Genomic DNA, 12,554 nt, shown 5'->3' with positions numbered 1-12,554 from the left:
CGTCTCGTGCTTGCCGTGCCGGCTCCGGAGAGCGCTCCCATCCTCACCGGGGTGGGGGGGGGGGAGGAGGGACGTCGTCACCGGCCCGGACACCACCGTGGTACATCCAAAAACTCTCCGGCTCCGCCTTGCGCTTGATGTGTTCGACACATTCACCGACCGTAATCATTGTGATTTTGTTAGGTAAAAGATGGATTCCGATTCTTCGTCAGACGAGGAGTATGGACCGATAAAGCTTGACCAAATGATTCAAGATGAATTCTTTGATTCCTCAGTTTCGGACGAAGAAGTGGACATGATCATGCTCATGAACATGCAAGTGGAAATGGACCGGCTAGTGGAGCATATTCTCAACTTCAAGGGCTCAATCAAAGGGAGAAGAGTGATCAACCGGAATAGGGTGTCCGGAGTAGAGCTACTGCACAATGACTACTTTGCTCGCACACCTGCTTTCCCGGATGACCCATGGTTTCGTCGCCGTTTTCGCATGCGTAAACAATTGTTTCTGCGCATTGTGGAAGGAGTGAAGGCACACAACGACTACTTCAAGCTGAGAAGGGATTGCTGCGGCCAACTCTCTTTCTCGGCCAAGCAGAAGTGCACGACTGCTCTGAGGATGCTTGCACTTGGTATTGCTGCAGACTCCATTGGTAAGATAGTCAGGATGCGGGAGAGCACGTGCCTGAAGACTACTGTCAAATTTTTCAGTGCCGTGGTTGAGGTGTTTGGACCGGAGTATCTCAGAGAACCAAATGCGCAGGACAGAGAGAAGTTGTTGGCTATTGGAGAGGCAAGGAGGTTTTCAGGAATGCTCGGATCAATTGATTGCATGCATTGACAATGGAAAAATGCCCCAAAGGTCTGTGGGGAATGTATCAAGGTCACACCAGAGAGGTCATCATCATACTAGAAGCGGTAGCATCACATGACTTATGGATTTGGCATGCTTTCTTTGGAATGCCCCATTCTCACAACGACATCAACATGCTGCAACGATCTCCGGTGTTCAGGAGGCTTTGCAATGGGGAATCACCACCGTGGAATGATGACCCACAAGTGTAGGGGGTCTATCGTAGTCCTTTCAATAAGTAAGAGTGTCGAACCCAACGAGAAGCAGAAGGAAATGATAAGCGGTTTTCAGTACGGTTTTCTCTGCAAGCACTGAAATTGTAGGTAATAGATAGTTTTGTGATAAGACAAATTGTAACGAGTAACGAGCAATGAAAGTAAATAAAGTGCAGCAAGGTGGCCCAATCCTTTTTGTAGCAAATGATAAGCCTGGACAATTTCTTATAATGAGAAAAGAGCTCCCGAGGACACATGGGAACTATCGTCAAGCTAGTTTTCATCACGCTCATATGATTCGCGTTCGGTACTTTGATAATTTGATATGTGGGTGGACCGGTGCTTGGGTACTGCCCTTACTTGGACAAGCAACCCACTTATGATTAACCCCTATTGCAAGCATCCGCAACTACAAAAGAAGTATTAAGGTAAACCTAACCACAACATTAAACATATGGATCCAAATGAGCCCCTAACGAAGCAACGCATAAACTAGGGTTTAAGCTTCTGTCACTCTAGCAACCCATCATCTACTTATTACTTCCCAATGCCTTCCTCTAGGCCCAAATAATGGTGAAGTGTCATGTAGTCGACATTCACATAACACCACTAGAGGAAAGACAACATACATCTCATCAAAATATCGAACGAATACCAAATTCACATGACTACTAATAGCAAGACTTCACCCATGTCCTCAGGAACAAACGTAACTACTCACAAAGCATATTCATGTTCATAATCAGAGGAGTAATAATATGCATTAAGGATCTGAACATATGATCTTCCACCAAGTAAACCAATTAGCATCAACTACGAGGAGTAATCAACACTACTAGCAACCCACAAGTACCAATTTATGGTTTGGATATAAGATTGGATACAAGAGATGAACTAGGGTTTTGAGAGGAGATGGTGCTGGTGAAGATGTTGATGGAGATTGACCCCCTCCCGATGAGAGGATCGTTGGTGATGACGATGGTGATGATTTCCACCTCCCGGAGGGAAGTGTCCCCGGCAGAACAGCTCCGCTGGAGCCCTAGATTGGTTCCGCCTCGTGGCGGCGGAGTTTTGTCCCGTAAGCTTGCCCACGATTTTTTCCAGGGTAAAAGCCTTCATATAGCAGAAGATGGACACCGGAGGGCCACCAGGGGGCCCAGGAGACAGGGGGGCGCGCCCAATAGGGGTGGGCGTGCCCCCCACCCTCCTGGCCAGGGTGTGGGCCCCCTGAGGTGTTTCTTCCGCTCAATAATTCTTATTAATTCCAAAAATAAGTTTCGTGGAGTTTCAGGATTTTTGGAGCTGTGCAGAATAGGTTTCCAATGTTTGCTCCTTTTCCAGCCAGAATTCCAGCTGCCGGCATCCCCCCTCTTCATGGTGAACCTTGTAAAATAAGAGAGAATAGCCATAAGTATTGAGATATAATGTGTAATAACAGCCCATAATGCAATAAATATTGATATAAAAGCATGATGCAAAATGGACGTATCATGGAACTACACCGTCAACGGCCGGGACTACAACATGGGGTACTATCTTGCCGATGGTATCTATCCTCAGTGAGCGGCGTTTGTGAGGAACATATCTGAGCCGCGTGGCAATAAATAGAGCCACTTTGCAACAATGCAGGAAGCGGCTAGGAAGGACGTGGAGAGGGCATTTGGTGTGCTTCAGGCTCGTTGGGGAATTGTGCGGAGCGCTGCAATGATGTGGGAATCAGAAACTTTGTGGCAGCTGATGACATGTTGTGTTATTCTGCACAATATGATTGTCGAGCATGAGGGTGAAGGTCTAGCCCAAACCCATGATTTTGAAGCACCCGCAGAACAAGTTGAAATCCCGGAAGATCAAGATGCGGCTCAGCTTATGAACTTTTTGCAGATGCATCAAAATCTTCGAAATCAGCAGGTGCACACGCAGCTACTCAATGATCTTGTGGATCACATGTGGATCCACAATGGTAACCAAGGATGCAATGCTTGAGTTTGGCACTTCAAATAAATTTTATGTAAACGCTATGTATGCTTCATACCAACAATAACTATTTACGTGCGACATTGTGTTGCATGATCGATGTGCATGTATTTGTATGGATTTGAGAGTCCGAATTTGAGATATGTGGATGTATGATACAAAATTTGAGGGGCCGTCAGGACACACTCGTGGGCGCGTCCGTGGGCGTTTGAGGGGCCGATTTGCCAAGTCCCGTTGTAGATGCTATTAGGTGATGTTTACAAAACCCCTTCTCTAACAATGAATATAAAAAAGAATCACACCAGAAATATCTCATTTTTCTCCGTTTTATTCTCTCGCAATGCAGTTTACAAGAATTACACTTCCATACACATAGACATGATTACATAATCAACATATATTCTCCCTAAGAAATGTACAAATTGAACACATCCATCTACGCTAGAGAGAAATTAAGGGAATGGCAGACATGGAATGGCTCCAGAATCAGTTACCACATAAGCTAATGATGAAACAAAGAGTCAAAGACTAGCTAGGAGCATGTCAACATGTGATAAAAGATGATTGTTCATGCGAATAAACAAACTGAAATGCATAGGTGGTAAGAGCATCTCCAATAGGCGCACAAAAGTTTCGCGCCCTAAAATAGTTTTAGCATGCCACTGTAGCATTTTTAGCACGCCGGACCCAACATTGATTTACCAGATGCCCAAAAACGCGCGCCAAAAAACACACGCAGTGTAAACTGTGAAGCGCGCGCAATCCGGCGTCTCAATTTGCAGCATGAGATAACATTTTTCAGCGCGCGCCCAACCCTTTTTTTGCGCGTGCACTATTTTACAGCTTCTGTTGGGGCTGTCCGGCGCCCAAAAAACCCAAATTTTAGCATGCGGAGCAGTTTTTGGGCGCCTATTGAAGATGCTCTAATAGTGCAATACATGTTGAGTTGTTGTTTCTGTGAGGTGTTTGTGCGTAGCCTCTGTCAGGACTCATTGCTTTGTTTAAACAAGTGCTATCCCAACTGGTCGTATTGTGATTTCCATTTCTAATTTGTCATGGTAGTTTCCAAAGGTAGTATCAGCTTCAGATGTAGTAAATGCAAACTGACAGTTGTAACATTTGGACAGCAACATGTGAAGCATTGAGTACTAAATGTATGTGGCACAAGCTATACTTAAAGCATGAATCGTCCAAAGAACAATATCCACACCATCATTTCTTAGGCTCGGACGTGGCCAAATAGGGAATGCTCATTTTCTGTTGCCTTCTGGCATGAAGTGCAAACGAGCAATAGTGAGCTTCCAAGCCATTGACCGTGTCATATGCTAGTTTAGTCGGCTGCGCGTCCACACAACCCTTTCGACTGGGGACCTTTTAGGACAGGAATCAAACAATGCATAGTCCCACAAACAAGTCACGTACTTGCTGATATACATCATTGATAATGTCCAAGGACTATCTTTATTCATAAACACATAGGAAATATCGTCATACATGATTGCCTCTAGGGCATATCTCCAACAGTCTCCCACTTGCACTATCAAATAGACATCAAATGCCCATAGCTCTAACGTGCCCCTCATGCTTGTGTTGTGGAAGCGGCTTAATCAACGGATCTGCAGCATTTGCATCCGTGTGAATTTTGCATAACTCTACATCACCATTCTTTATGATCTTTCGTATCAGGTGATATTTCCGATCTATGTGTCTGACCTTGTGGTGATTCCTCGGCTCTTTTGCTTGTGTGATGGCACCAAAATTATCACAATAAAGGTCCAACGGTTTTACCGAGGCTGGGAAAATACCAAGATCATCCAAAAAGTTCCAGATCCAAACACCTTCCTTTGCAGCTTCACAAGCCGCAATGTATTCGGTTTCTGTGGTAGAGTCGGCCACCATATCTTGCTTGGAACTCATCCAGCTTACTGCTCCTCCGTTCATGACGTACACGAATCCATACTGTGATCGACAATCATCTCTGTCGGTTTGGAAACTAGCATCGGCGTAACCCTTTACGATGAGCTATTCCTCACCTCCATAAACTAGGAACATCTCTTTAGTCCTTTTCAGGTACTTAAAAATAGTATTTACCGCTGCCCAGTGACTCTCGCCAGGGTTGGCCTGGTATCATCTTGTTAGGCTTATTGCAAAAGCAACATTAGGCCTTGTACATATCATGACATACATGATGGATCCAATTTCCGAGGCATACAGAATCCTACTCATCCTGCTTCGCTCATCAGATGTCGAAGGACTCAGAGCCTCTGTTATAGGATTTGGATTCAGATCGTATGCATATTAGATATGTGGAGGCGGTAGATGAGATCTATTGTCGTTGATGAGATCGGCTGTGTGCATGGTTGATGAGATCCACTGCACATGGAGATTGATGTGACTATGCTTTTTGATGATCGGAGTCGATGAGGTCGTGACACAACCTACCCCTACCGGTCGGTATCCGCCATCGGGGTTAACAGTGAAACGTAAATCCGAGTCGGACTCGCGATGATCGATAAGATCAGTGAGAGCGGAAAATTCGGCGTGATCGGAGTTCAGATGTGATCTATGATCGTAAAATTTGATGGGATCGCCGTGTGCGTAGCGCCTTGTATTTCGTACACGATCACTCAAACCAGTAGAATGCGATGCTATGCGTAACTTTGTTTTGCAGGTTTGATGCGAATAGTATGGCTCATGTGTATGTGATGCATGGCCAGCACGTCATGTTGTCAGCCGGCAGGAGCCAAAGTGCTGTCATTATAATGTATAACGACCTGCGTGTCAACTTGTGATTCTCTGTAAAATTCATTACTAGTTGTAGTAGTTGGATTATAGAGATCAGGTTGATGGCTTGGCATCCTGGCGTGACACACAAGATGGAGTTCCTAGATGGTCATCGGAGTCGGAGCTGACCTGGAAGAACATCCATGAAGGAGACATACTATTTCACAATATGTGTTTATTTGTGATGGTTATGCTTCTTTGTTTCTATGCATGTTAAAATGGTAGAAAGATCCCTCATGAATATCAAGCGAATTGCCATCCCTGATGTTGCACCTTCACACATCAAGTACGTCTAGTAGTGGGCTCATAAAATTGGGGTGCTGCTGGGTGTCCTTGAACTGAAGGGTTCATGTCGGACACGGACATGCACTGCATCAGGTTAACTTGACAAGGCTATCAAAACTGTTTTTTGCCTTGTGGCAAAGAAGGTTGGGAGCCGGGGTATAAGATACCTACCCTACCAACAGGAGTCGTATAGAGATACAATTAGCAAGGAGTTGCTTACCGAATAGGCATGTTGGCTAGCAGTAATGCTAAAGCTCACTAGTCGCATGCGCTAGTTGGATCTTGAATCACTGAGAGCTGGCGGAGGGATGTTGACTTCAGTGGGAGTATTTCTGTTTAAGGCCTGAATTACTCTACATAAACACATTGCTTAATGATTTCATATTTTTCTGTTATAGATCAATGGCACCACCTGCTCAACCCAACTTTGCATTGAAATAAATTCTGGAAAAGGATAACTGAATGGAACAAACTTTACCACCTGGTATAGAAATTTGAGAATTGTTCTCAAGCATGATAAAAGGAACATGTTCTAGAGGATCCACTTCCAGAGTAACCCGCCGATAATGCTAATGCCACAACCAAGAATGCCTACTAGAAACTCGTTGATGAATCAAACGAGATCAGCTGCCTCATGTTGGCTTGTATGGATCCCGATTTGCAGCAGCATTTCAAATATGTTGGGGCTTTTGATATGATCGAGAGTCTCATGAGCATGTTTCAGGTGCAGGCTAGGACCGAAAGGTTCAACGTCTAGCGATCCTTGATGGATTGTAAGCTAAATGAAGGTGATCCACTGAGCTCGCATGTGATCAAGATGATCAGATGTGTGCAAGCTTTGGATCGGTTGGGCTTCCCGCTCTTGGATGAGCTGGCTACAAATGCAACACTAGTTTCTCTTCTGCCTAGCTATGGGACGATCATCTTGAACTATCATATGCATGACATGGATAAGAAGCTCACTGAATTGCATGGGATGCTCAAGATGGCAGAGCAAGATATTAAGAAAGGCGCACGTCAAGTGTTGATGGTGTAGAAATATATTAAGAAAGGCACGCATCAAGTGTTGATGGTGCAGAACTCGGCTAAGTTCAAGAAGAGTTGGTCCAAAAAAAAGGCTAAGGCAAAGGGCATGGAGATGGTAACCTCTGCCGTTGCGCCGAAGTCAGGACCGAACCCAAAGACCATTTGCTACCACTGTAAGGAAACTGGTCACTGGAAGAGGAACTGTAGCTAGTGGCTTGCTGAGCATGGCAAGAAGGCCAGAAATGCTGCTTCGGGCAAAGGTACACTTGTTACATATGTTATAGACATTTACCTTGCTGACATACCTAGTAGCTCTTGGGTATTTGATAGCAGATTGGTTGTTCATATTTGCAACTTGATGCGGGGGTTGGTAAGAACTAGGCGTGTGACAAGGGGAGATTAACATCAGGGTCGGCAACAAAGCAAGAGTTGCTGTGTTGGGGGTCGGCACGATGCAGCTCCAGCTTCCTTCTGGGTTTATGTTGGAATTGAATAATTGTTATTACATTCCCGCACTTAGTCAGAACATTATCTCTACCTCATATTTGATGAGTCAGGGTTATGAATTCAATTTAAAGGATAATGGTTGTTCATTTTATTTGAATGGAATGTTCCACGGCTATGCGCCCATTGTTGATGGGCTATTTATATTGAATCTGGAACAGGAACCGGTCTATAACATGAATGTCAAGAGGCATCACTACAAAAAAATACACTTCCGTGATGATACGTGTTTGTCACAGTAGGTCGCATTTTCTGTCATGCATGTACATCCATGACGATTTTATGACAGAATCAAGATAGTCATACATGTGATGTCGTAGAAGTGTTCCATGACATTACCAAAATTATCATCACGGAAGTGTCCACTTCCATGACGAAAAATCGCGCGTCACAGAAGTGCTTTCGTCAAGGGTGACCGACACATGGCATCCACCGTAGCGGAACGCCGTTAAGCTATCGGGCCGGGTTTTGGATTCGATAACCCGTTAACAGCCCCGACCAATGGGAAATTTCCACGTGTAAAATTATTATTGGCCGGACGAAACACGTGTCAGCTCGTCAGTGGGTCAGATAGGCGCCTATGATATGTCGACACGTGCCACGGCCCACCACTGGCCCATTTAGCTTACAAAGCCGGCCCGTTTGACTTGGTCAAAAGTTAATGGGCTGGCCCATGAAAAACCTGTTAATGGTCTCTTCGCAAATAGCCCATTTTACAGCCTGTTAACTCACGACCCGTTAGGCACTAAAGGTAATCGGCCCAACAACGTCATGTGGGCCGTCGAATATAACACCAGTGCATTTCACTTTTGGCCCATGTATGGCCCACGACGTCTTTCGGCCCATATGAGGCCTTCGTATCTTTCGGCCCTTTACAGGCCCACGGTGACTCTAGCCCATAATGAACAGTAATTTTCGTTGTACCCGTTAATGGCCTGTGATTTACATGGGCCGTTTCCAGCCCGTGTTAGCTTTCGGCCTATTGACGGCCCATATGTTCTTGGGTACCTTTTTGGCCCTCGATTACTTCCGGCCGTTACTGGCCTGCTCCCCTAATGGGCCAAATTGGGCCCATGGCCAGAGTCGGCCCGTTACTGGCATGTTCCACAAATGGGCCAAATTTGGCCCATGGCAAGAGTCGGCCCGTTACTGGCCTGTTACCCTAATGGGCCAAATTCGGCCCATGGCAAGAGTCGGCCCGTTTCTAGCCAGCCCGTCCTATATTCTGGCCCATTAACGACCCGTTATGCCTGTGACAGAATTAAGCTTTTGCAGTCCTACGACCTATTAATGGCCCATTACCGTGCTGGGCCGATACCAATTACGTCCGATTACGACCCATGTAGACCCATTTATCCGACGGCCCTAGGCCCACCGATTACAGGCCCATTTATCGACGGCCCGAGGCCCACCGATTACAGGCCCATTTATCGACGACCCGTAGGAGACCCATGGATCCTACGGCCCGTATATGTCCCATGGGTAGTTGCGGCCACTAGCAAACTAGGGAAAAAGAAGACTTGGAAATAAATAAGGCCGAAACTAATGCTAGGCTATTAAGGCGATTGCACAGATAACATCCACTCGGCATCAAAGATTGCCACCAGTGCAAATATAGGGAACACCCTACACTATACAAAAATGGCTTGCTGTTTTCTTCAGCCGGTGGCTGCATGTTAAGAATAAATTTTGTATCGCGTCAAAACAAATTACAACTATATAACAAAAGGAAGGTTGGCATAAAACTTAACAGTCTAGCAGATAAATGCACTACCAGAAGTTCATAAGCTCGGTTCATTTGACCTGACTGTTACGTTTTCATGCTGTATTGTCCGATGGAGCACCATAACCCTCGCCTTCATTTCCCCTAGGCTCCTGAAAAACATAGCAAATGTCTGATAGTCTGGTTTCAAAACCATGCATATCTTGAAGACATTGAGCAATGTTTCTCCTTGTTTCACAAAGGGCCTCTGTTAGGGAATGGACTTGTGTCTGGAGCGCAGATACAACATTGCTTTGAGCTTGCATATCTTGATCATGAGGCAGTTTGGACGATATTGCCTTAACAACCAACCCAGTATTACGCAGGAACGTGCTTTTGGCACTGTTAGTGGACAGGTACTGACCCACTGCAGCAAGAGCTGACATTGCGGTTATAGTTGCCTCGCCACCTTCAGAAGGTGGCGGTTCCACCATTTTTTCCATAGCTCGCTGAAAAGTTGAGGTTTTACATTAGTAGTACCAGAACAGAAGATATTAAGGAGGCAGCAAAACCAAACAAAATAGCTTTGGTCTATATACAGAACTTATTCTGGTGAACCCATGTAAAATTTTAGTTGTATTTTATTGCAAAGTACATAATAAAACAAGGTTCCAAACATATGACCATGTACCATCGCTAATGTATTGTCTATTTCTTCACATTGTATTGAGGGCTAAGGATAAAGAGACGAAGTTTATAATACAGTAAGCATAGTATGACATCATTCATATCACAAAACAACTGAGAACAGACAAACAAGCAATTGTAACGTTGTGTGCGCAAGTCCAGCACGTGACTAGATTACGGGTCAAGATCAAAGGAACATCACTCCTCCCTTTTAAACCTTGTAAGGTGCAATGATACGCTAAGACAATTGTGTATAAAATTGAAAAGAGCAATAGACATTGGCTGCAAACCATGCAGTTCAAGGCACAAGTCAGAGTAAGTAGTAGTTAAAAGGCATGAGGATTAAGGACTTACAACAGCGGCTTTGACTGGTGTAGTCATGCCCTTCTTCTTGCTGGTGTGACAGTTCTTGAAGATTTCCACAACATTTGGTTCAGGTACTTTTTGGTCCTTGCGGGCTTTCCTCTGCATTTCGAACAAGTCAATATAGATCTGATAATATGGTACAGCGAAAAGAGTGAAACAACAGCTAATTACAAGAGCCTCGCAGTGTGCAATATAGCTACGAGATCTTGTCGTCTGTTGGAATTTCACTTTCGTACGGTTGGCCTTGTTCTTTGAACAGTTCACCTACAAGAAGATAGATTTGTGTGGCACATGCGTTAATAGGACTTCAACATGTGATCTGATCACATATATATAATGTACCTGATACTTCGGATCAGACCAGTGTTTAACAAGGCCCCTCCAGTCTTCATCCGATATATTTTCCACTGGAGATGTTTGGGAAAGTTCACTGTTAGCCTTGCCTTCAAAGTGAGTTTTCCTCAAGTTATACCGATACTGTCGCAGAGCAGACTTGAAAACATGGGTGCAAGCTTGTCTGGTTGCATCATCTTGGCTATCCAACTTGAACCTCATATGTTGAAAATTATGGGAGTCTCATTATCAGCAACCTAGAAAGTATGGGACAGAGCAAGACGATATTACTAGTTTCCATACATAACCATACTTACAGATAAATGGTCGAGGAAGGTGTTGAACTAGGTTTCGTCTTTGTCATTCCTGTACTGAATCCATGTTGGGAGGATACGTACATGACACCTAACATCAACCACTGCCTCTAATACTAACTTGGCTGACTCTGTAGCATCACCTAGCCTTTTTAAACCTACCTCAAAACGGATCTCCATTCTTCCTCCTCTAGATTTAGTTAACCTATCGAGCATTATCCCTGATGTTTGTTTCCTCTTGCGCCTAGGTGCTAGTCCAACAACGAACATAGGAAGTGTTAGTGTACATCAAACTGTGAGACTACATATAAAGAAGCATGCAACTGCAACTTGACTCCAGCAACTACCTTCTTGCTATTGAAGCTCACAAGGTTCATCTGATATTGCCAACTCGTCTTGTGTCAAGAGTGCTTGGGAAGTAGTGTCAGGTGGCAAGGGAGCTTGGGAACATGCTGCTAGCTCAGTTGACGCACGAGTATGTCGTGCAGCTGGTAGTACTGTGGTAGGTGTTGCAAGAACTAGGGCTATCTTTGCTTGTTTGGTGGCAGCTATTTGTTTCTGTTTGGCTTTTTTTGCAGCTCGTGTAGCATGGGATGCCGTGTTTGTAGAATTTTCCGCTGGACTTTCACCTTCTATTGCACCATCAGTACCAGCAGAATCTGTAGGATTCATCCGCTTCTCATTCCCTGCCATTCTGTGTTTCTTCCTCTTTCTCTGTGCCATGTTAAGTCAAGCCGACAAGAAAAACGATAAAAATTTAGTTCTTCAGAATGAATTGATGCGTGATGCAGACGAACTGAACTTTGATGTTAGACAACCACATGATAGGAGGATGTAATATGTATGAAAAGCAGGATGGAAGAGATAACTAGAACTATGATGTGTAAACTAAGAAGAAGACATTTCACCAAATTAGAAGCAATGCAATGGAAGGTAGACACCATATGAAAGATGCTACAAATATCGCTCTCCCAAGTTAACAGTGTCTCAGCATAAATGGCGTTTAAACAAATGTGAAGCAGTACAAGAAATAAATCATATGCAAGATGCAAACAACATCACACTACCATGTTAGAGGTCTCTCGTCATTAGTGCCATTGCATATTCATAGCATTGCATATTCACAGCTTATGATGTGTAAACTAAGGAGAAGGAATTTCAACAAATTAGAAGCAATGAAAGCTAGACACCATATGAAAGATGCAACGAATATCACTCTACCAAGTTAAAACTGTCTCATCATAAGTGCCATTTCAACAAATTAGTAGTACAAGCTAGAAAAGAATGTGAGATGTAACCTATATCACACTCCGAAGTCAAACGTGTCTTATGATAAGTGATTGTTGCAGGTTACACAATAATAGTAATTTGATGTAAGAACATGGTGTGATAGACAGATATTGTATGTTCTAGAAACAGGAACACATGTCTTATTCAAGTATAATGTGTAAAGTAAGTAGATGGAATTCAACAAAATTAGAAGCAATACAAGCTAGACATCACACATAACATGC

The sequence above is a fragment of the Triticum dicoccoides genome, chromosome 2B, assembly GCF_002162155.2.
Source record: "Triticum dicoccoides isolate Atlit2015 ecotype Zavitan chromosome 2B, WEW_v2.0, whole genome shotgun sequence".
Taxonomy (NCBI): Eukaryota; Viridiplantae; Streptophyta; class Magnoliopsida; order Poales; family Poaceae; genus Triticum; species Triticum dicoccoides.
Note: the sequence above shows the minus strand (reverse complement) of the source record.